The sequence below is a fragment of the Triturus cristatus genome, chromosome 3_2 (genome assembly GCF_964204655.1).
Source record: "Triturus cristatus chromosome 3_2, aTriCri1.1, whole genome shotgun sequence".
NCBI classification, from domain to species: domain Eukaryota; kingdom Metazoa; phylum Chordata; class Amphibia; order Caudata; family Salamandridae; genus Triturus; species Triturus cristatus.
In genome coordinates this window covers 502679635-502705903 of record NC_140584.1, presented here as the reverse complement: position 1 = coordinate 502705903, position 26269 = coordinate 502679635, and the positions used below count along the sequence as shown (strand labels likewise).

The following is a 26269-nucleotide window of genomic DNA, read 5'->3' as shown; positions in this document are numbered from 1 at the left end:
TCTTAGACCCTCATAATATCTGAAACCCATGTAGACATGCCTCAAAGCCAGCACACTAGCAAGTCTAGCTCCCTGGTGAGTCATAATACCAATGCGACTGTTGGCTGCTCTAGAGGGTGAACCAAACCTTGCCCTTGCACAAGAATAACCATAACTGGGCTATACACACTTATGATTATCAGCTGCGGTCAAAACACCCGTCCTTAGCTGGGCTCGAACCCCCGCTTCGCTAGTTAGGGAGCCCAGGACACATATTTCCTGCTATCTGAAGCTATCCCATGCGTACAACGTGCCCTGGAGACTCAACCTCTATTGTAGCACAGCATCACTTGTGAAAGCCGTCCCTAGGGCCTGCTGATCGAATCGTGAAAACTCGTGGTGTCACTTAAAGGGGAGATTTAGTTATTCTCCAGACACCAGTGCTGTCACACAAAACAATTATAAACCGCTCAAAGCCCTGAATGACGACTCCCAAATCTTAATTCAGTGAAGTCAATGTACCATCCCGCCAATCCCGCGTCCCCTACCATCAGACAAATTCTGTAAGCGTGCATAAACGGTGCTGGATTAGTACCCTGTGCTATCGGCCGATTCTTGTTAATGGCAATACAAAAATGCCACTTTTAATTCAATGGCCTCAACGGAGTCGGCCATAAGTGGGTAAATAACTGGCCCGAGTGCGTCATCGTAAACCTTGTCCCCCCCTCCTACGACTTGCCTTCGGGGGAGGTGCGATTCCAATCGCTGAGAAAGCGCCGAAACCTTTTGATAATCGGCGAATCATACTAACTGCTGCACATCACAAAAGACTCCTGCCCGAACCTGCACCATTGAAGCATTTTTTTTTTATTTGTCTAAATAATGGTTTTGTACAAGGATTATGCACATAGCAAACCCACTGATACCCATACGTAACCTCGCTGCTTTACACCATGACTCCCAGCGCCATGACGGTCTTCAGCACGCTCTTACCTCCCCTTGCGCTGCCGGCTGGCCAACCTCCTCAGGATACGCTGGCGTACTTCCTGGGACCCTGCTGCCGCTATCTCCTCAAGGTGTTCCCGATATGAAAAGGAACAAGCGCGCGCAAGTAAAAAAAACAAGCGTACCGCACTCGTGCTTCTGGTGTATTTTTATCCCCAATATAGATTTTTTTTAAATGTCAAACCCAGAAAAGAACACACCCGTTTACCTATTGATATTGCCTGTGTACCTTTAGATCAGTTGGACCAAGTCTCTCCTTTCTGCTAAGCGTCCTTCCACGAGACTTTGTACACACTTGTAAGGGTGCAAAAGAACGGCACTTGGATGATGTAGCATAGCAGAGCTGAGGCTAAACTCACGTGATTAAGTTCTTCTGAACAGCCTCTGCCCTACCGAGTTGCCTGGTGCCCTCCCTGCTTGCCTGTGCCAGTAGTGTTGAGAGCGCTCTAGTACTAAAACAAGAATACATTCCGAGCGTCAGGCGACCTGGCCATCACTTATCTTTTACCGCCACCTAGTGGGCTCAAGGAATAACTGTACCGTGCAGTACATTTGAATAGACAGATGTGTACTCACAGGGAGCAAAAAAAAATCCAAATGGCAGCAAAAGTGAAAGCATTTTCCTTGCGGAAGCGAGCAGCGTCAGGAGCTTTAATTGCTACCATATGGCGCTGCTCGCTCCCGCTAGGGAATTACCAAATGTGCACGCGTTGCCATTGGAAGCAATGCAACGCGTGCACGTTTTTGCCCACAAAGCTGTGCCGATGACTAAAGATCTTTTTCCTAAGCAGCGCATGCGCGCTGCGTAGGTGAGACCTAGACAGTGAGCGCAAGCTAAATGTGCTCTTGAGTTAGCAAATTACTCCTAATTACGCAAGGAGGACTAGTTGCTATAATTATCGGTAATTCCATGTCAAGGAGTAACGCAGAATTTCCGAAATTACTCCAACTACTCTGGCATAATTGAAATTCCGCTCAGGCCTAAACACAATCATCACCTCCACCGATCCTGCAGACAAGCTAACTGTCTCTGGTGGATCTCAGCCACCCACAGGCAGGACGCCATCACATTGCAGACTAAGAAATATAGATAGAAAAATCAAGACAGCAGACCTTTTCCATCTATGTACCCAGGATCTAGAACAACATTCCATCATCCGGAAAAGCCCTAAAGTTGCTCCAATTTTGGAAAGAGTTTAAAAATCACCTCTTGAAAGAGCATCACTTCACAGTGCATTAAGTATCCACAGCCCAGTTTCCTCTCCACTTTTCTTTCTCTTTGACCGTAGACTTGTCTTTGATCATGTACAGCACTCTGGTGTCTTTTGGCTAGGTTCCTGCTATGGAAATACCATACACAAAGATACTTATATACATGACCCTTAGGGCCAAATTTACTGTGTTTCATAAAACGGAGCACAACGCAAAAAAATGAATGTGCAGCATTGCATGAGTAATAGAAAACAGAGAAGCACTGTATTTTCAAAGTCAAGTGGAGAGAATGCCAAAAATGGCGCTTTGCATGACATAGGCCTTGTGCTGTGGCGCAAAAGCAAGTTTTTGTTGGTTACTATAGGCTTTATATTTAAGGTACATCCTCTGTTACATATTCCTAAGTGCAGCCAACAGCGTGGGGTTCAGACATGTAGGATATGTGCTTTAGAACAAAGCACACATGTTACAAGTAGGTATATCGGGTTATATACCACTTGGCCCATTCATTGCATTTACTTTGACTTGGCATTGGGATTTGGGGCAAAACTAGATGATGCTAATCTAGTAGATCTGGTTTTGTGGCAAAACCAAAAGTTTTGGCACTGGCCTGGCCTATACACATACCCTTCTCATACAAATAGTGTAGGAACTGACATCCCCCAACCGTTTGTCTTCCAACCTTCTGTTTTGCTGACTCAATTTTTGCTAGCTTTAGGACCCTGCACACTTTAACCAGTGCTAAAGTGAATGTGATCTCTCCTTTAGGCCTGGTAGAATTGGATTACACCCATCTTGCACATTTAAATTACTTGTAAGTCCCTAGTAAAGTGGTACTATATGTACCCAGGCCCTGCAAATTAAATGCTACTCGTGGGCCTGCAACACATATTTGTTCTACATACTCAAATAGCCCTTTAAACGTGTCATAGGCCTGTTATTGCAGCCTGAATGTGCAGTTTTTAAACTGTTATTTCAACCTGGTAAAATAAACCTTTTGCCTGGCCTAAACCAACCTTTTTGATCCATATTAGTCACCGGTAGGTTAGGCTCTGAACTGCCCAGAGGGCTGGGTGCTCTTTATTTAAAATGTTGGATATGTTCTTTTACGTTTTATTTGTCCTGGTAGTGGAAAACTCATTCATTTGTTCCTAACTGCTGAAAGGCCTACCTCTCCAGTAGGATAAAAATGGGTTACATTATTATATTTAATAACTGATACCTTTCAATTGGGAGCCGGTAGACAGCTCAAGTTTGGTGTCTGAGGAACTATAATTGAAAGCCCTCTTTAATGATGAACACTGAATTCTAGTCACAATTCTGAAAATGCCAATTTTAGAAAGTCAACATGTTATTGTCCTAACCATTTGGTTCCTGCAGCCTGAACCTGGGTCACATGACTAGGTGTAGCTGGCAGTTGGTCTTTGAGTATCGCTCCCAGACAGTGAGACAAAGGGAAGCTAAGTGTTGCCAGGATGGATCACTTTGAGTTAATGAGGGGGAGGAGCTGTCACCTATCACACTTACATATTACAAAGGCTCTGCCTAAGCACTCACACAAAGGGTTTGACACTGGTCTGTTGTGTCCCCAGACAATCTGGCACCATGGCAGGGATGAAGGGGATACCTGACACCGCATGGGGTGGAAAACTCTACAAGCTTCTCCTACTTCAAAATGTGCACCAGGTATGAATATTGGACCTCAGACCCCAACTCTTGAGTACCCTCCTGGACCTGTGGACAGAAGAAGGACTGCTGTGCTGCTTTGCTGGCAGAAGTACTGCCACTGTGCTGTCCTGCTACTCTGCTATCTGATGCCTTGCTTGGCACCTGCACCCTTCATCCCAGGCTGAAGTTACTCTAATGATCAGTTAACTGGCATTCTGCTCTGAGCTACATTAACATAATCTCCAGAGGCTCCCTGGAACTGTCCAGCTGACCTGCTGCTTAGACTTGCAAGTGGACCTGCCTGAGCCCTGATGGTCTCTGCTAGAGTGAGTTTGTGGCCCCTACGTGGTTCCACTCAGGTCCTGGACCCTTAGTGTGGCCTCAGTTGAGCACCCCTGAAGTTTTTAGGCTCCTCCTGAACTGGTTTGTTCGTGCCATGATCTTGGCACCCACCAACGCAAAGTTCTGGCAAACCCGACTCTTCCCACTACAGTGAACGCCTACTATGCCCAGCAATGCGACATCAGCACTTCGTGCTACAACATCAACAACTCGCAGGGTTCACTAACGTGAAGCCCTAGTCACAGTTGTCTTCAAAGCATGACAGGATCTTCACACTACAGCTACGACCATTGTCTGACCTGCTCTTTATGCCACACAGAAGAATATCTGTGACACTTTCCCTGTTCCATGCAGTCCTTTCCACCGTGAACAGAACTCTTTGCAATGGACTGTGAAGGTAACTTTTTTAAGCATGACTTACCTGGTCCCTGTATCCAGACTGTGCTCCGTTGCAGTAAATCTGAACTTGTGGCTATCATCCGGTCTCGCACGACCAGATAGATGTGAGTGGTGCTTTTTGCTTTTTTGGTGCTATTTTCACATAAATCTTTAAAAGTACATATCTTTGCTTCTAATGATTGGTTTTTATTGTTTTGGTCTTAAATTATTTATTGAATGTTACTCTAGTTTTCACTTTAATACTATTTGAAGTATTGTCTAAGTACTTTACATATTTCCTCAAAGTTAAGCCTGACTGCTCTGTGCCAAGCTACCAAATGGTTGAGCACAGTTTAATTTGGGGTATACCTGTGACTTTACTCTAACAGAGCACTGTGGTGGCTGCTTGAGAACGGCTTCACCCCACTCAACCAGTGACCCAATTTCCTACAAATAGCTTTTGCGCATGAAAGTTAATACATCATTCCTGTTTGCACTGTAATGGCTTCCATCACAAAAATCCCAGCACAAGCCTTTAGTAAATCTGGGCCACAGTACTCTGAATAATTCAGCACTGTGTTCTAGAAAATTGGTTAGCTTATCTTTCCCCAAACCCTACTCGACTTTCGCATTCTAGAAAAATTGGCATTATTGAAATAGTTGGCTGTATATATGTTATTGAACAGTTAATTTTCCCTTGTCAGTTGACTCCAAAAATATTTTTTCAACATAACACGGCTCTTAGGAATTGCTGTCTATGGAAGGAACTGACATTGTTTATGAGGACTGCTTCACCAGTGATTTGTTTCTCAATTTCTGCTTCCTACAAAATGTTGTATTTCTTTTTCAGCGATTTGCATTTTTATTAAGTGCCAACATGTTGTAGATCCTTTGGTACTACCCAGGTATTGGCAGAGATCATCTGCTGAAAATTTGAAATAGGGTTCGCCCTCATCTGAAGAAGTATATCCTTTTGAGAATAAAAAATTAATTCTGATCATAGTGTTTTTTGCTACTATAGGCAAATTCCTATTTTGGGAAAGTGACAGCTCTCTCATAGTAAGTAGAATTATTGTCAGTTCAACAAATGATCATTGATGTGATGCCAGTTTAAAGACAATGGTTGAGATATTCAATTCACAGCAGAGAAGCATGAGTCGTGAAAACAACCTAATGAGGTAGCTGTGTTGCTCTTTATTAATCATAAATGAACTACAAGACCCCATGGCATTCAATACTGATATTGTCTCTTCTCCAGACCATTGTGAGAATCTGTCAAGCTATTTCATAGAAAAAAAAAACTAATGTAGGAATTAAAATTGAAAATGAATACATTGCCTGCCCAAACAGCTTAGACAGACCCATACAGAATAGTATGCAATCACCTTCAAAAGAGAAAATGATACTAAAACTTAACATGTTTATGGCCATCGCAGTAGCAGATTTAATAGCACAAATATACAAAGCCATCCTTTGGGTTTGTTTTTAGACTCTTACCCTGCCAAATATTTTAAACAACTTATCATCTATTTGGCTACTGTAGTGAGAAATATTTTCTAATGCTCCGTTAACATCAACCTAGTCCCTTCAGGCTGGAGGGAAGCTATATTCTACCTACTCCTGAAAAAGACCTTCATTGAACCAGGAAATGATTCTATTTGCCTCTCACCTTATGTACCTAAACTACTTCAGAACATTGTGTTCCTTTAATTACAAAAACATGGGGAATTGAACTTATATCTTCACAATCACAAAGCTGGATTTCACCCAGGCTGTGATACATAATAGAGTGTTATCTAAGTGTAAGATACCCTTAGAAGAAGGATGAATGCTAGAGGATCAGGGGCCTTGGTGACCCTGGACCTTTCAGCTCAATTTGACCCCATTGATCACCATATCACACTTCCAAGAATGGCAGACATTGGCATTGAATTTCTGGTACTATCATGGCTGAATCATTTCTTATTGATCGAACAAAATAAGTATATTTTCCTCATATCTTATCTAAATCAAAAGAAGCAACATTTGGGGTACCTCAGGGATCTCTTCTTCCCCCCGTCTCTTCAATATCTTTACAACTCCTCTTGCTCAGCTCTTAAGACATATAGGAGCAGAATTCTTCATGTGTGCAGATGACGGTCAACTTTTTTTTGGAGTGTTGCAGGATCAAGCATTCACATAAACCCCCATGTTTTATTTAGCCAAAATTCTTTCAGCTATCCGGTAGCAAATGTACTTTTTTATCTAAAGCTAAACTCAGGTAAGAACTAGGGGTGGGCGGAATTCGCGTAATTGCGTTACGCAAATCTCCGCGAAACGGTAAAAAATCTCCGCGAACACGCAGAAATTCCGCGAACACGCGGAATTGCGTGTTCGCGATGTTTTTTTCCTGTTCGCAATTGCTGTTTGCGTGCTCGAGGAGAAATATCTCGCGAACATGCATTTGAGAACGCGAACAAGCAAAAATTTCGCGAAATCGCGGAAAGCAGACTTTTGAGCAATTTCGCGTTCTCCGCGGAACGCGAAATTACACAAATTACGCAAATTCCGCGAGCGGAACGGAATTTGCCGCCCAGGCCTAGTAAGAACTTGTATTCCCAGCCACACATAGCACTGTGAAGTTGCTTAACTGGCCTTGCTGCAATGAAACACCTCCTTTCCCAGCAAAATCTGTGCATAATCTTGATATTCACATTGAATCAGACTTAGGCACAGCTACACATATTGTTCGTTCAGCAGAAATAAGCTTTAGCCTCTCAAGACACTTCACCATTTATTTCCTTTTTTTAAATTACACAGTGAGATTACCTACTGTCACTCCCATTGTACAATCAATAATTTTTCATGGCAATTCCACCATTGCGTACTGATCCCACAAAACAGGCAGCCTGTCTCCAACTAGTTGAATATTTGAATATGTGGATTAAAAAAACAGGACTCAAGAACAATGGCCAAGAATCAAAGTTGGAGAGCACAAGTGAGATTTGGCGCCTTCTAGCGTGATTTGCAAGGGGGACATACACAACTGTTTATAGTCAGAACTGAGGCTCGAGTAGAGTAACTGGGCCTTCTGGCACACCTGTTATCTCCACACACATGCTACCCTATGTAGTGTCTTGGAAAGCACCCATAATCAAGCCCTTTTCCGGGTGAATCCAATGGGTACTTAAGTGGAGGGGTAAGGTGTGTAGGGGAACACGTGCATGTATGAGGGTATGGATGGTTAGTACTGCAGATAGGGTATATTCAATACCAGACAATACCCAACACGTTGAAGGAATGCACATGTTAATGAGATTATGAATTTTAAAAGATGTGCGCATGTATTGGAGACAATATAAGTCTTAGTGATGCCAAAGTGTATTCATGCGCATTCATTTGGGTCAATCAAATGCATGAGAAAATTTCCTTGAGGAGTTTAAAAGCTCTGAAACCTTCAAACCCGACCACATAAGATTTGGAAATCTCGGCAGCCATCTTGCCTTGCAGTGGTATAAATAACACACCCAATGGGACCCTGCTTTGCTAGTAAATCAGAAGTCTTTTTGAGCACATCCAGTGATCCCACTCCTGAGAAGAGAAGAGTAATAGCCTGGTCTCCACCCCCTGGATAATGTCGGAGTCCTCCTCCTGTCTCTTGGCGGTCATCTGGAAAATCAAACCCTAAAACAAAGAGAGAGATAATTGTTAGAACTTAGTTATCTGCAAGCGTGTGCATGCTAAGTAGCCCAAGAGCTAGCGCAAGAGACTAAAGACTAAAGGCCATAGTGGGCACACGATTTGAGCTTTACGAAGTGGATCAGCATTCCTGAAGAAACCCAGAAAGACTACTTAGAAAAAAAGAGACTAGTCCACAGTGTGTTTCACCTAAAGTTTAAACCTTATGTTTGCAGAGGTATATGGAAAGGTGCTTAGTGCATCTCCTGCTGAAAGAAAAACTGAGCATAGCTAGCAATTAGCTCACTGGGTTTTTCCAATAAGAAAAAGTGAGATGTATGTTTATATTAATCAAGTCACAGAAGCCAGACCCAGGTACATTTGGTTAAGATCGTGTGGTGTTAAAATGTTAGTCAATTGAATGCTGAAACATTTGCAGGTGAAATAGTACTCTGTATCTTTTGCAGCACAGCACAATACCCTACAACAACTGAAATCCTCCATGCATGAAACAAGGAGAAACAAATTAAGTCCAGTTGCAGAGGCTAGCCAGCAGTTGGCTAGTTTATTATTTTGTCCTATTCCCCCATTACTTTGAGTGTTCCTCTGGAACGAGCAAGTGAGAGTTGCTCTCCACGGGGATCACTGACGGGCACGGTTAGATAGCTGCTGTAATCCATTCCGCTGTGGTGATCAAAAGGTTAGTGGAAATCTGTTCATCCTTGATTCTTACAGATTACCTAACCCACTGTTAGAGTCCGGGATCTCTGGTTGGCACAAGGTTGCCCTTGTGTCAAGCAGGAACCCTCTCCTCTATGTCAGGGCGCAGGATAACCCCTTGTGAATGACCCTTGCTCACCCTCTAGGTGCGTGGCGTGAGCAGCCAAGGCGATTCCTCAGGCGTTGTTGGTTAAGCACTTACAATCACACACACAGTAAATACATCAATCCCCCCAGAAACGGACACCAACCTTGGATATGTAGAAAAATACGCTTCTTTATGTAAAAATAGGTATATATCTCAGCAGACTTATCACAAGACCAATAACGTTTTCGCTATGCCACCAGGTTATAAAGCAGGCAAATGTTCTTTGTTCGTAGCTTCAAATGGAGACCTTGTAGTCTCTTGCAAATGTTACTTGTGGTTCCAGTACTCACAGAGATCGGCTCCTGTGAACGGGGAAATAAGGCGTTGCGGGCCCCGAGCCCGATACTGGAACTTCTTTCGTGATGTGGAGAGTCGGCACAGGTCGGTGCGACTCTCAGCTTGGGAAGTGTTCTTGGGTCCTCAATCAGCAGGTGTGGGCAAGTAGGCAGGCGCGGCCAGCGACCCTTTAGCACGGCGGTGCCGGAGGGTCTCCACAGCGGGGGCGGCGCGGCCTGAGATGTCCGGGGATAGCGAAGCGGGGTCGCAGGGCACGGTCAGTGCAGCTGGATGACCCGGCGTAGATCACAGTCGTCGGACGGCTTCCGGCGGGAGGGGTGATAGCGCGGTCAGCGCGCTCCAGTAGCAGGCGGTGACAGGGATGCAGGCGGCCTGGCCCGGGGACAGAGAGCGGCTCTGGACGGAGCGGGGCTCTCACGGGTTTGAGGCAGGCAAGCTTCTGAGTGTCACGGCCCTAGGAGGGGCGATGAGGGGCGCAGTCTCTTTCCAGCGGGATGCACACACGGCTCGAATTGGAGGACGAGCAAAAGCACAGAGAACCCACTGGTCCTGGGGTTCAGTTCAGGGGGCAAGCTCAGATCAAGCCCTTGGAGAATGTTCAAGCACAAAGTAGCAAAGTCTTTTCAGTAAGTCTCTTCCTCTCCTTTCTCAGCAAGGCAAGCAGCAGGCCAGCTCCTCCAGCGTCTTCTTCTCCTTCTAGTCGGGCAGAGGTTCTTTGTGGTAAACAGGATTCTGATTTCTTAGGAGCCAGGCTCCTACTTTTATACCATGATTCTTTTGTTCTTTAGCGCCAGGGGGCCTGGGCCTGGCTCAGTCCAGTTCTGGAGCACTTTGTTATGGTGACTCTGCTCTTTCCTTTCAGCAGCAGGGCAGAGACATCAGCCGCTCCACAGGGGGCGGCGCCGGCTTTGTGGTGGCAGAGCACAGGTCTATTCAAGAGTCAAGGTGTACTCCTCCCACCCATCCAGGTGTCACCTCTCTACCCACCACCTGGCAGCCAACCTGTCTCTGGGGATTCCCCAACCCTGCTCCTTACTGTTGCCAGGCAGAACACATACACACAGCAGAGGCGGACTGAATGGCCAGGTCAGTAAATACTAACTTTCTAAAAGTAGTATTTACAAACCCAGGATATTAAAATAAACTTGACTACAAGAAGTATTTTATTATTCTGAGTTCAGGCATACTAAACTTGACATTCTACCATGCTCTCTGAGTCCACTGGGGTCACAGCATGTAGTGACTCCAGCAGCCCATTCTGGCCTATGGAGAGCAGGTAGCCTTCAATAGTGAAAAACGAAAAGGGCTGTAATTCACTACTAAGACATGCCACACACATCAGGGCATGTCCTACCTTATGCCTACAATGCACCCTGCCCGTGGGCCTACCAGAGGAGTGGCTAATATGTAGGTAAGGGAAGGTTTAGGGACTGGCAAGTGGGGGCACTTGCGCAGTCAGCGCGACGGTCCCAGACCGCGCACAGGGTCTGCGGTGGCAGACCCTATACACATTTTACTAGGCCGCTTCTGTGGGTGGCACAACCAGTGCTGCAGGCCCACTAGCAGCATTGGCATTCACAAGCCCTGGCACTCCTGGTGCACTTTACTGGGGACTGACAGTAAATCCAATAAACCAATCATGAATATCAATTAATGTATACATTTTACCATAGGGAGAGCATATGCACCTTAGCACTGGTCAGCAGTGGTAAGGTGCCCAGAGTCATAAAAAAGCCAACACCAGGTCAGACAAAATACCGGAGGAAGGCAAAAAGTTTAGGGATGACCCTGCAAAAAGGGCCAAGTCCAACACCCACATTGTTTTATTAGCATGAGCGATGGACACCAACTGCGTATTGACTTGTATTTTGGAAACCAGCACAAGCCTACAGCAGGAAGTACAGGCCTCTAGAGTAGAAAATCAGGATCTCCATAAGGATTTAAGATCAGTATGCAAGAACGTAGCAGGGTTGTCTCGCAAGGGAAAGACAGATACCGGGGAAAGGGCTAGGCCAACATTAAACCTTGGACCTTACCCCTACCAGTGTCCAGTTCCGGTGCAAACTTAAATCATACTGCTACATCTTCCTCACCAGCACATGCACAGGGACTAGGAAAACAGGTATCCTATCTTTCTTACACATCAGCTCCAGTGCAGCCCCTCATGAAAGGTACGATGGAGATCCAAGATAATATGGAATATTCATCAATCACTGCAAATGACACTTTTTGTGCAAAAAAGCAGCTTTCTCGGATCATCAGACCAAAACTGCTTTTGTATTGTCATATCTGGGGAAGAGGAATGCTGCAAGCTGGTCCATACCCATCACAGAACATAATGACCACGTTATACGATTTTACCACCTTTTGTGGGGCAATGCAAAAACTGTTCAACAGAAAAACACATATCCTTACCCCAGATCAGTAGTTAATCACATTATGACAAGGCTCTCATAGGACTCACTGTGTTACATAACAATGTTTAAGAGATTAGTCATAGAGACAGATTGGCCAGAGGCTAAACGGGCTTCTCTTTTCTATCAAGGGCTAAGAAGTGAACTTTTAGCTCAAGTTGTGAACTTGACTGGTAATTTTGAGGGATTGATAGAAATAACTGTTCAATTAGATCATAGACTAATAGAAAAAAAGGGATACAGAACTCAAACAGAAAATAAGTTGTTCACAATCTGCCCAATCAAGTCGTGTACAGATGACAGAATAAAAGGAAGTAATGGTCCACAGCCCAGGCAAACCAATGGAACCAGGGGACCAACTTGTCTGATGCATCAGGGGCCCTCTGTCAGCTGAGGAGAGCGAGAAGAGAAGAAAACAGAAACTATGTATGTACTGTGGGATAGGAGGGCATTGTATGAAGGATTGTAGGGTTAAAAGAAAAACTAATGAGAACGGACAGTTTAACAAGGGGGAGGAAGTAGTACAGACTGAGGGGAAGATCAAATGGAGTCGGAAAAATAGTACTCTCAAATTTGTCAAAAGACCCTGTCTATGACTTTGTGGGGGTCACAACGGAGCTGGTTGACCTCAATGGTGACTGTGTCTATTTTATGTACCATTTCATCATGGGTGGCATGTATAGCCTCCAGTACATCTGCCATAGATGGGTCCGGGTTCACCGAATCTTGCATATTTCCTTGTTGTTCTGTTAGGGACGCTGCCTGCGCTCCAGGATCCTATGGGGGAAGGTGTGCATACTTTGAAATTCTGTTAGTTTGAGATGCACGATTTCCTTTGTCTTTGACCATGCCGTCAGGTTTCGTAGTCATTTATAATGTTGGGGAGTCATGTTCCAGTTGTTGTCTTTCCCAGCTCGCACTGTTTCAAAGCAGTCAGAGCGGTAGACTGGGATTCCAAGCACACTTCAGGGTACTCCCCTTTAGAAGATATCCCGTAGGGCTGCATCCCTTACAGATGCCCTTTACAATGAGTATTTGACCCCTACCCCAGTGGGATATGGGCGCAGGTTTGGTAATGTCAGACCCAGGTCTCCCTACACGGTGTGTGGCTTTCTGACCATATAGTGACTGCACGATCCTCCAAATGTGCCTCCGATCCTCTTCTACTAGTCTCCGGTGGCGTACTGTGCGCTTCTTCCTGTATCTGGAGTCGCACTGTGAAAACTTCATTAATCTGGGGGTTGCGACTCACAATTACTGCACCGCAAAACATCAAAGAAAATTTTCATTTCAACTAATAGGGCTCTCTCTAGGAAATGGCCACTTAGAGACTAAAGCTAAAATTCCGGAGCCTAGAGCTAAAATTAATAGAAAATCAACATTTTATATATATGTATTCTCTTAATACAAGTAAATGAAGCTTGATCATGTGACAGAAATGTGTTACCTTCAGTAAAAAATGATCTAAGGTGAAGGATCTTATCCTCGTCACAGCTCGGAATGGCCTAGAGGGGAAGATATCCCTCATATGTACAACACCAGTCCCATCATTCTCTCAAAAGTCCGCTTCCACTTTCCAAGTTTGAAAACAAAGTTACACTGTTAGAAATGTGTAAGGTACAACACTGAGCCCACTGGCTTCTGGGCCTTTTAGAGCCATGAAATTTAGCGAGCATGCTCAGTGTTACAGAAAGCCTTGAACTGATATAAAACAACATTGATATTTGGTTAAAAGTGCTGATCGATTCTGGGATATATAGGTGATTACTAGGGGTGGGCGGAACTAGTGGAATTTGACTCCATGAATTTCCACATATTTATGTAAAAACTCAGTGAGATTCCGCCAATGGATGTAAATGTAAATATTCGATTTAGTGCCTGTAGCGCTTTCCGTGCTGAAAACCAGCTTGAACAGCACCTCACAGTGCTGCCAGAAACAAGAGTGAACAGACTTTAACTAACTGTTGATCTCACAATACCACGGCTGCTGTTGCCAAAGGGGTTGGGCTTCAACTTGCTACCGACTTGGTGGGTGTCCGTCCGGACTTGCCCGGGCCGCAAGTGCCGTCCCGCTTGCCTTGAGTGCCAACTTGGCCCTCCCTGCTCTTCCGGGTCCCTTCCATGTGCCATCCCAAGGACCCCATGTGAGCAGCTCATCTATCCAGCCTGCGGCTGAGTTCTACCTCTCGCTACTTTGGTACCCCTACCGTGAGGCATCCCAAGGGCCCTGTGGGAGCCTTCCATCTACTCTCTCCATGGCTACTGCCCACTGGTTGCTCCCTCAGTGTCCCTGCCTTGAGGCATCCCAAGGACACTGCGTGAGCCTTCCATCTACTTTTATCAAGTTCTCTTCCTTTCCTATACTTCTAGGTTGTCTTCCACCACGCTACCTACTGTCTCACCGATCGGAGGGAGCTCCCCTCTTTGCTCCCCTGTGCTTCCCCCTTGTTTATGAGAAACCCATTTGCTCTAACACTGCCACAATGTTTAGCAGGAACATATCCAGCCCCACCCCTGTCAGGTGCATGCCAACTTCCAGGTGGTAGCCTGGCAACCTAAGGTTTATGAAGCTGTGCCTTATGAATCCCCATCCGTTGGCCCTGCATATCTTTGTCATAGTAATGTTTAGCTTGCGTCTGGAGCTCTTCACTGCCCCCAGGTGAATCACCACCCCAGGACTTCCTCACTATTATCTCCAAGAAGATTATTTCGGCAGGGCGCACCAGTTTTTCCAAAGCAGCTAAGTCCGCCTGTATTGTCATTAGTAGGGGCCTCCTGCCCTGTGCGGCCAGGTTGTTACCTCCCAGGTGGCCTATTACTGCATCCAGTTTGCCACCATTCTCTAGCACTTCCCGAACTGCGGGTAACAGTTGGTCCCATTTCATTTCGGACCGGCCCATCCATACCGCCCTGGTGTCCCACAGCCATATGCCTCCGAATTCGCATCTGGCTGTCGCCCACTGTTGTGCCCGTGGGACAGAGGAGTGTCCCACGAACCCCACCGTTCTGCACCTCGTGGCTGGACCTATGGGGGAGAGAAAATCAGGGTTCAGTATGAGGTGAGGCAATGTACAGTTTAAACGCGCCCGATGCCCAACGCCAAACCCCCTTGATCTGCTCGCTGCCCATGCCCAGCCCCGCCCCGCCCCCGTGGTCGGGGCCCCTATCCTAAATGAATGGGAACCGAATGCCCTGGGTTGGAGCCCTGCTGCCCCCAGGGCCTTCCTCATCACTGCTATAAATTGGAAATGGCTAAGGAACGTCCCCTCCTTATGTCTGAATAACGGCCCTTCTCTGGTTTCTGTGGTTGCCATGTATCTACGTACCAGGCATACCGGCCTGCATGATTTTTCCCTTATTTTTTTGAACAAAACTATATAGGAAACAATTCAACAAAGGTAATGCACAAAGAATCAAACACTTCAGTTTTGAACCCCTATTGGTTGAATATGACAACTAATACACGTATTTTTTCATTAACTCATTTTATTTCTTACTTTCTTGTTCTCATTTTTATATATATATGTATAGCTCTTCTTTATACATATTCTGTATCAAAATCATTATGTCATGTCATATTCGTGTAGACACTTGTGATTCTACTATACAAAGAAATACCAAAAGGAGACACAAAAACAATGAAAAACAGAAAACAACATAGGAAATAATCATTGGTTATGGCTAATGCTTGATTCTACGCGCGTTTCGGCGTTCTGCCTTCTTCAGGTGGCCATAATTCTGATACCTCCTACAATAAGAGAAACAAACTATAATTGTCTGTACATACCATGACAAACTAAAGTGCATATTAGTAATTCTAAAAAACCTATCTTAATTTACAACTATTTACAAACATATATCGATTTCTGTCCCCTCCTTATGTCTGAATAACGGCCCTTCTCTGGTTTCTGTGGTTGCCATGTATCTACGTACCAGACATACCGGCCTGCATGATTTTTCCCTTATGCAATGTATTCTGATCCATCTTCCTTTACCCGCTTGGTCTGTCTTGGACCTTCGTGGCATCATGTCCATGTGCCCACCCTGAAGCTAACGTCTGATAGGTGTATGCATACCGTTCCTGCATCCCTTGATGCTGGGGCCACCAGTTCGCTCACTCTGAATGCCCCAAAGCAAGCTAGTGCGAAAGCTGCCCTGAACAGTATGGCTACGCTCTCTGATGAGCATACCTTGCCAAGAGCCCCTGCTATTTGCTGCAGCAATTGGAAATGAACAGGCCTTCTTGTGTCTGGACTTGCCTTCTGCATTCTGCCCCACACTTTCAAGTCATCCTGCAGTGGAAGCCCCTGGTGGGGTCCTGCCCTGATGCCATTTTTGAGTAGCATGCCACTGCGCTCAGATGGGTCTGGGCCCAAGACTTTGTTTTACCCGCTCTAAAAGCCCCATCTATGAAACCCAGGGCCTCACACTGCCCTGCCGGTTGGTCCTTTCTTAGCCCAGTGGTTCCAATAAATGTTTCCCAGCACTTGTAGTAATGGTGCATTGTTTTTGGGGCCAGTGCATGTTCCAGCATCATTCTAAACCAGCTCCACCCATGCCCATACTTCCACCGGCACCTGGGTAATCCTTTGGTCTGCATTCGGAGCGAGGTCTCGGAATCTTGCCCACTGAAAATGAGAAATGGCATCCCCAACTGAGTTGTCTATTCCTGGGATGTGTCGCTCCCTATGCGCTATATTTGCCTTCAGTTGGCATTGGACGAGCCTCCTCAACAGGGCTACCACAGCCGCGCATTTTGCCATCCCCCTGTTGATCGCCTGAACTACTGCATGGTAGTCAGACCACAGAGTTATCTGCCTGTTTGCTAACCGTTCTGCCCAAATGTGAAAAGCCACTACTATGGGGAATAGCTCCAGTAGCAGGATGTTCACCGTGGCCTCTGCTTGCTTCCAGGCTTATGGCCATTCTCCTGCTGCCCACGCTGTCCCCAGGATGGCCCCTAAACTGAGGCCCCCTGCTGCATCTGTGTAGAGCTTGAGCTGACTCGCCTGTACTCATGGCTCACGTCACATCAAGATGCCATTGAAATCGGATAAGAATGCTTCTCACTGTTCTAGATCTGCTTTTACCCCTTGTGTTAAGCAGACCCTGTGGTGTTTTTGCATTGTGCCCCTAGTCAGCCATGCCAGCCTTTCTGCAAATGCCCGCCCCGCTGAGATCACCCTTGTGGCGAAGTTCAGTTTCCCCAGAAGCTGCTGCACCTCTCCTAGTGTGGCCTTCTTTTCTTGCCTCAGCCTACCTATGATCTCCATGAGCTCAGCTACTGTGCAGGGTGGTAATCTGCATGTTCCTGCAATCGTGTCTAGCTCTATCCCTAGGAAGGACAGTTTGGTGGTTGGGCCCTCTGTCTTGTCTTGAGCTAGCGATTTCCCTAGTTCCTGCACCAGCACTGTGAAACTCTGCAGGAGAAGGGCGCAAGTGCCTGTGTTTGCCTAGTCGATAAACAGGAAATCGTCCAAGTAATGGACCCGACCCCCTCGTGGGGCCTTTCTCCCTACTTCCCACTCTAGGAAACTGCTGAATGCCTCAAAATACGCACATGATATTGAGCACCCCATTGGCAAGCATCTGTTGTAGTGATATTTCCCGTCTAGCAGGAAACCTAACAAATGGGAGCTGTCTGGGTGGACCGGCAGGAGTCGGAAAGCCGACTCAATGTCTGTCTTGGCTAGTAGGGCTCCCTTTCCTTCCTGCCGTATCAGGTCTACTGCATCATCCACTGAAGCATAGGCTACTGTGCAATCATCCTGCTCCAGCCAGTCATTGACGGATAGCCCTTGCGGGTGGGAGAGATGGTCTATCAGCCTGAATTTTCCTTCCTCCTTCTTAGGTACCACTCCTAGTGGGGAGACCATCAATTTTTCAAGTGAGGGGAGTTGAAAGGGCCAGCCACCCACCCCAGTTGGACCTCCTTGCCTACCTTGTCTCTTGCTATGCTTGTGTTTTCTCTTACCAATTTAAGGTTCGGGCTCTCCCAAGCCCCTTCGCGACCTTTGAAGGGTATTATGAAACCTTGAGTGAAATCCTCTGCCAATTTTATCGGTCTGTTGCCTTTGGATACTGACCTAATAGATAAACCAGCCTGCTGGTCTTAATCGGGGTTGGTAGCAGCTGCCCCCTGCCCTTGGCCCTGTGCTCCCCGACGGAGGTTGGGGCGCTCGCCTCTTCTTTGTGCTGGTTCTTTCTTTGCCCGCTCCAGCTCCCTGGCCTTACTTGCAGCAGATTGCAGGGTGGTTTCCCCTACATGACCCGAATGCGTGCTTAAACCTACATCCTGCCCCCCATTTGCAAACATCTTTGTTAAATTTCCAGCATGGTATCCCAGATTTAGTGGTTCCTTGGCTCTTACCCTTGAACCCCTGGCCTTCATATCTGCCCTTACTCCCATAGGAGCGAAAATTGATGTCCCTGGAGCTGATGCCTTCCCTGGCTGCCACCATGTGTGTTGAGAAACCCTCCATGTCTTGCCAGTCCCATTCGATCACAGGCCAAGTTTGTATCTTCTCCCTAAAACCCTCATCGTATTTTAACCATACCTCCCCCTGATATTGCTGTTGTGCCTCATGCACTTTCTGCTCGTACAAAAATGAGCGCCGCCGCGTTCTGGGAGAAATTTTCCCCAAAAACGCAGGCCAGGGTCCTGAACGCTTTCAACCCATTCTCAATTGTTCTCTCTACCCTGGGCTTGCGCCTCTCCCTCCTATCATCGTCTTTCTTGTCCTGTACTGTCAAGTCTAATCCTGCCTGGTGTAGCTCTAGCAGGGAGAAAATATCTATAAACTCCTTCCGCCATATCCTTTCTTTCACGGCTAGCGGGATGTGATTGGCCAACCCCATAAGCTTTGTGGTAGTGGGAGGGTCGCTTGGGGAAGGGCGAAGGTATGCACTGGCCGGTTTCCCTTTCTGGTCTGTGTCCGCCCCTCCTGCCCCACCATCACCTGCTTTGCTGGCCCGAAGGCCGCTGCCTCCCCTTGTGCGGTCTCCTCTGGTGGCTCTACCTTGCCCTGCCGTGCCAGCTGGGGGCTCTATTTACCCTTGCCTGCTGCCTTCTTTGTGCCTCCCGTTAAGTCTGGCTCTTGCCCAGGCTCCTTGCCGCTTCCCTGGCTTCCTGAGGCCCATGGTGGACCTACCCCAAATGGGGATCCTGCCACCAAGGCATCCAAGCCGGTGGACCCCATGCCTCCCCCTGGAAGCCCTGCTGGTCCCTTCCCTGCCCTAGATGCCAAGGGGGCTGATGTGGCCTGGGCCCTTGCATTGCCCTGCTGTGTACCCAGATTCAATATGTGCCCTGGGCGCCTTTACAATAGACTATCGCGCTGCGCCTGACCACACACCCCCCTCTGTATCTCTGGTGGTGCTTACCCTTCTCCGTGGTGTTCCTATTGCTGCGCCAGTTGTGAGAGGCCGCCGTGCTGGCTAGAAGACCCTTCGTCCTCGCTGCTCTCCTCGGCGTCGGAGCTGTACACCAGCTGGGGGATGCCGCCCTCTTGCTCCTGGCTCATGCGCCCTTTGGCCCACCTTTTGCCGCCTTCGTGGTCACCGGGACATTGGCCCTTACCGCGGTATTCTTTGTGAGCCACCGTTTTGGCTGCATACCCCCTTGGTTTGAACTTCTTGGTGGGTGGTGCAGGCGGGAATGCCTGGTGCTGCTTCTTTCCTCTCCCATTGGCTCCTTCCTTGATCTGCTTGTCCACCCATGATTGCCCTTTCATAGCCATCAATTCCCTGGCTTTATCCAGCATCACCTGAAGATCATCATCCAGCCGTTGCCCCCCCTTTGCCTCCTTTTTCCCGCCTGGGACGTTTCTGCTTTGCCTTCAGTGTTCCTGAAGCGCGCAGGGGGTTGTGTTGCTCTCCCAGCTGCCCCACACTTGCTGGCCAGCCCAATATAAACTCCTTTTGTCCTGGCAAAAACTCTTCACAACAACCCCAAACAACAAAGCAATCCAATCCTCCTGTAACCGGCGTTGTTGTAGCTCGTGCTTGTTGGCCCAACTTGCGCAAAATAGCGAATTTACTCCCTACCGCTTGCCCCCGATGGTTCCGATGTAAATATTCCCCTGATAGTCCAAGAGCACCGTAAAACTCGCTCCTCTTGCCTCGATTGCCCCGGCCCCTTAAAGACGCCTTTCCGACGTTGTCCAGGTTCTGCCCCTTTAAGGCGCATGGACCGAGGCTCGGTAGGTGCTCCACAGGCTGGACGGTTTTGTCCGCTGGATTCCAGTGCTCCCGGGCGTAGTGATGGCCTCTCCTTTGCCACTCACGGTGCAGCAGGAATCGCAGGAGGTGATGCGGGCAGGCTGATACAGCAAGCCCGAATGGCGGGGGAAAGTGCTCCTGTTGCTGGGGCCTCGGCGGGGAAACTGTTAGTGGTGCTGGGGCCTCGGCAGGAAAAAATGCTGCCGATTCCTGGATCGGAAAAGCCCGGGCCCCTTAAAAGCAGGTACCGGTCTTCTGCTCTCCTTGGTCCTCAAGGCCACCCGGATAAGCCAGGAAAGGTATGGGTGCGCAGGGGGCAGGCTGCGATGACCCACAGACGGCTGTCCCCCCGCTGTCGATTCAGCCAGCCCGGAAGGCAAGAAAATTGTTACTGATGCTCTGGGCTGCCTAAGCCCGGATTGGGTTGGCTGGAGACCCTCATAGCAGGGCCCGGTCCTCTGCGGCTGCTTCTGTTGATTCTGGCCGACGGCGAAACCGGCTCTTGCTTGCTTCTACAGGTCAGGTCCGCGATGGCTCGATCCGACCATCAGCCGATTCTTCAAGTATTCCTTCTCTCTCTACCGTCGGAGGGGATTGAATGGTTGAGGGGGCTGCCAGCCCCCTCCTTAATCCCCTCAGCAGCTTACGGCCTGCTCCCCTGGTTGGGGGAGGCCGTGTTCAACTCGGGGCGACCAATCACGGTCGTCCCTTTTTCCTGGGATTACGTGGGGGGGGGTAAGCTTCCCGCCTCCGGGCAGCATTTGGCCCAGGCCCCCATTGGGTCCGGCTTCACCTTCCCCGGTCCAGGTTCCAATCGGTGGCATTTGCTTAATATTATATTTAAGAAAAGATCACAATTTATAAAGGTTATCCAACTGAAAAAACACAGTTTCATGACTAATGAATTACATTGCAGACATAAATGTCTGTAATGATTCCAAAAAATAACCATTAATTAAAAAACTATATATAACATCTTGCGGCACGTTGCCGTTTAACGATGTAAATTATTTATTTTAAGGACACTCTAATGTGTCTCAGATATTAGTAATACAGGTTTAAATTGATTCCTACAACATAAGTGGAATAGGCATCAGACATATACGAAATGGCCCGATAGGGGAGTTATCATAGCCACCATATTGGAATGTGTTTCATGAGTAGAGAATGTTCTTTAAAATACTTTCAAATGTGAAAAGCCTCTGACTTATTTAACAAGAGTAATGTCTACTGATCTGTATGATAGAGCAAAGACACTAAAGATTTATGATGTGCTATAATGAATATCTTAATATAATAGCAGCCAAGGTTCCTTCGAGTCCTTGGATAATTGAACTTAAAATTAACTCAAATATGTGAGCGAAGGACCGCGTCTGACACATTGAGTAATCTGTGGAACAACAGGCAAGAGTATTTCCAACGTTCCTTGGTTAGACACATTAGATGTTAAAAGTATGTGCAAACAAGTTAAGATACAAATTGCAACAAACTGATAAATGACAGAGTTAGAATTGAAAAAACAATTTAGAAGTTTGTAGCTTTTAATGAACATATATTCTAAATGAGGGCAGGACATATTTCAGTATTCACGTATAGCGATATAGATCTTATACTTTTACACATGGACATCTTAAATCAAATCTCAACATGAACTGATTACAGAGTACATGGTTGTTATACAGAATATACATGAATCAATTAAAGAGATATCAGACAATGAAAAAGATAGCCAAGAATTCAACATAGGTGTGCAAGTGTTTGCCATTCAACTGCCACATTCAACCCATTCTGTACACTATCTGTGTTACAAATCCAACAGTTTTCTTTGATAGTTAACATGTGATCGATACTAGATGATCTTATTGATGGCTTAACCACATCCGCAACCCACCATAGCATTTATTTCTCAGAATGAAGCTTTTGTTTTTAATGCTTAACCAATGGAGCATGTTCTATCCTGCAACGAATACCGAATTGATGTTGCAGTATCTGTTTACGTATTGGTTGAGTGATTTTACCAATATATGGTAATCCTCACGGACACTTGATGCAGTAGATGACATTATTTATGCTACTATTAGAAAAGATTTTAATCTGCGCAAGATAGGAGGGACGAGCTGACACACCTGAATAGGCTCTGCCCTGTACCGACACAAAGAGCTGCATACCCCCCTGTTACGAGTCTGGAGCCAGACCTGGGAGGGAGGACCTCTTTGCACTTTAAAGCCCTTTTTTGAAGTCAAATCAACTTCAAAGTCACCACTGGGTATGAGAATTGGACTTCTGACCCTACCACTTCAGTATACTACTGGACCCGTGAATATCTCTGCCAGAAGGAAGGACTGCTGTGCTGCTACAAGGACTGCCACTCTACTGAACTGCTGCCCTGGAAGACATGCTTTTCTGCTGTGCTGCCCTGCTGTCTGCTACCCTCTGACCTGGTGGAGGAAGAACTGGACCCATCTCTTGTGAACTCATAGAGACTCCGCGAGATTGCTGGTCTTGCTCCCTGTTCTAAGTCTCAGGGACATCAGAGATTTCAATTCATTCTGCAACAGCACCTGGACTTAGCTTGCTGCAAGTCTTGCCCTGCCAAGTGGTGACAATCCAGGCCTGGGCCCTTCAAAGTGGATATAGAGTCCTGCTATACGATAACCCACGCATTGACTCCTTTGTGCCAATTGGAAGTGCCGCATCTCACTCGATCCTGATATATCGCCGTTGCTGTGAGAACCACGAACACTGCATCGCTGACTGCCCATCACAACGGCTCCAGTTTCCGATGCATCTCTGACTTTTCCCAGCTCGGCACCAATGCATCATCCTCAGTCCTCTGTTTTGACGGCAATGCACCGCTTCTTGCTTGCGGCCAAGCCTGGTCCCTGTATCCGACCCACGCTCCATCGCAGACAGCCAAACATTTGGATTTACCCGGGTCTAGTGCGACCTGGTTGGTGCTTTAAACTACATTTCCCTCTTAAATTAATCCTGCCTGCTTCATGCCAAGCTACCAGAGGGTGAGCCCAGTTTAATACTGACTAGGATGTTGCTTCCTGCTTGGACAGGGTGCATACCTCTGACAACCAGCAACTCAATTTTTAACAGAAGGTAATAGGAGAAGAAATATATCCTCATGCTGAGTGTGAAGATCATCTATCAAGATATGGAATAACATAACCAGAACTAGAAAAATATATCAGAAACTAAGATTATAAAAAGCACAAAACAAGAAAACTGCTGAGTTATTAACAATGCAACAAAACAAAGAGAAAAGGATGGGGGTCTTTGGTAATCTATGATGCTACAATGTATGTACGTCTGGCTGAAGTATGAACAGGGTAAGAGGGCTATATAAAATGTTCTATTTGAAATTGTCATACAGGAATGTATAATTTTGCTTTGCTACATGTTATTTTGCATTAAATCCTTTAATAGCTGTACCAGCCATCACAAGTATTTATATTGCACAGATGTGTCTGTGCTGTATTTGCTATTATGCTTGGTATATTGATATACCACTGCATAGATACCATGGACTGTACATAAAGTGTCCTGGGGACACAACAGGTGTGTCCACCCACGTATGTGCTCCAGGAGAGCTGTGACATTAGAGAAGGAGCCACAAATATGCACCCACGTCTTTAATACAGATCATGCCTGGGTACATATATCTCCAACACGATTCTAAGGGGGCATTCTCTCATTAACATAACGGCATAGCCCTATGTTACTGAGAGATCACTTAACCTCTGCTCTGCGCTATATTGTGAGCATGGATGCAGAGGCAAAGAGACAGTTATTGCACCTCCCAAAGATAATACCTGGAACGGGAGCCCCCGTCCCATGGAACTCCAGAAATCCCACTGCAGTCAGGTGCAGACACACACTGGGAAATCTGAGGGTGAGTTTACTCAAACGTATAGCTTATGGATTTTGTGTCTAGCCCAAAAGTAGTAAAAGTACTCAAAATGTATAGCCACCAGGTCTTTCAATTTAACAGAGACATGTAAATTACACTTTTGCAGTAAATCTACACTCAGATTTTGTGAATAGCCAAAATGTATTAAGCTTATGCAACAGTGTAAATTACATAAAAGTCTAAGTTACCTTTGTAAATCAGGCTGTCGTGGTGGAGGGAGTCATGGTGAAGGGAGCCATGGCAGCTCCCTGATTATGTGGCATGTCATGTAAAAAGAGGAATGCAATTAAGCACGAATTGCACATTTTTGGCCATTGTGTTTCAAGAGAGAAAACCATAAAAGGTGCTACAAGTTCTAGCAACATTTTGACTTTTCTTAGGAAATAGTAAGAGAAACTTCACTAAGAGCTGAAGCATCCCATCAAGACATAATTGTTTATAAATCCTAAGTCATTGGTAGTCAGATGTACCTGTTGTCCTAATATGTCCAAGTATGAAAAATACACAAGGCTCCAGTTGCCAGTCAAGGGTTTCCCTCAACTCAGCCACAGCTGTAAACAGCCAAATTAATTAGTTGCTTCACAAGCGGACATGATAATTTGGTCTGTCTGTGTAAGAGATGGGAGTGTAATATCTTGTGTGAATTATTCTCTAATGAAAGCCACTTATAATGTCGGTCTGTGCATATAATAAAATATGTCACAAATCGCCTATAACAATTCATTACAGGTTACTAGTAGTGGCATAATGCCAGGCTAGGAGGGAGAGGATGCTTTATTGCTGTATTGCTGTAGTAGCATGAAGTGAAGGGTTGGACTGGGAACTGAAACCAGCCATGGCAAACTGCTCGTCCTGCTCCACGTCCCCACCCCCCGCTGAGGGGAAGAGGGTGCCACTGAGGTGTTTTCTAGGGTAGGTTTCAGTCTATTTTGTTACCAGCGGCCGTTATTCCTGGCCCCCGGTAACAAAAATGGCCACCCTGGGGCCTAAATCGGCCCCCACCCTGGTGGCCCACCGGGGAAATGTCCGGTGCCCGCTACGGCCAGTCCGGCTCTGGTGAAGTGAGCTGAGTGACCCCTCTTTCCTTACCCCCACAGAGACTGCCTTTAGCGTTGGCGCAGGGGAGTCAGGGCTGCAGCAGGCCTTTGAACTTCAAAGACAAATGCAGAGCAGACCAATGACATGAAAGCAGAAATGCTTGCCATGAGCAACCCCACCCGCCATGCTTGCTCCCTAGTAGCAAAGTCGGTCTAGAAATCAAAATCAGTCCTGGCAATATGTGCAAACTCTTCCCACAGGGTCGGACTGGCCGTTGCAGGCACCAGGCGTTTCCTGTTGGGCCGGAGGGGTGGGGGCTGGTTTTCTGGCCACGGGGGCCTGTGTTGTCACTGAGAACCAGTTTTGCAGCAGTGCTGCAATACCAGCCCCCTGTAACAAAAGCAAGAGCAGTGCTTTTTACTAGCACACTCCCTTTCTACGCCTCTCCCAGGGCCTGTCAAGCAGCCAGGGCTGGTTGCTGTTCCCAGTCCAACCCTGCCTCCCCACACTGGGAGCCATGACTAGAATGGATTCTTTGGGGGCATGGCTGGGTAATAGCAAGCCATCCTACTCTGGAAGCAACTGCATAGCCACTAGCCTACCAGGGGATGCCAGCATGACCAGTCTTTCCTGCTTTCTAGGCAGTGATTTTCAACACAGAAGAAAGCGGCATTGCTGTCATTATGGAAAAGGAGTTGAATTTACGGAGCTTAAAGTATTTAGGGTCTTATTTATGAGCCCTTGCAACAGTTTTGCGCTTCCGGTGCATCACTTTTTTTTACGCATCGGTGGCGTAAAACATGCCTCCTGTTGCGCCCTATTTACAAAGTGACGCATCTGGGCAGATACGTCACTTTGTAAACCCCTGCGCTACATTATACCTGCGTCAGGTATAATGTATGCAGGGTGGGCGTTCCCATGTAAGTAAGCCTCATAGAAGTGACACAGTGAAATCTACGAGATGCTCCACTTTATGGGTGCAAATCCATCAATATCTTAGGCGTAAGACTGGCGCAGGCCCTTTCACATGGGGCTTGCCCCGTGTGAAAGGACACATTGCTGGAGTTGCATCACTTTAATGACACACTCCAGCAATGCGTCACTTTTGCGCCTACAGATACGTCAGAAATACTGACGTATCTGTAACTCCTTGCGACATAATGCGTCATACAGTAAATATGACGCATCCATTATGTTGTAAGGAGGACGCACTGAGAAGTGACACATCGCTGCTTTCACGCAGCGATACGTCACTTCTCATAAATGAGGCCC

The 26269-nt window shown here is 46.7% G+C and overlaps 1 long non-coding RNA gene across 1 annotated transcript in view; it reads right to left on the bottom strand.

Moving 5' to 3' along the window:
* Positions 1–7451: 7451 nt before the first annotated feature.
* The window catches only part of LOC146857620 (uncharacterized), a 231486-nt gene continuing 212668 nt past the window's right edge, over positions 7452–26269 (bottom strand). Inside the window, exon 8 of the long non-coding RNA XR_014979931.1 lies at positions 7452–8247. This is a non-coding gene — a long non-coding RNA (uncharacterized LOC146857620). The remainder of the gene's footprint in view (positions 8248–26269) is intronic.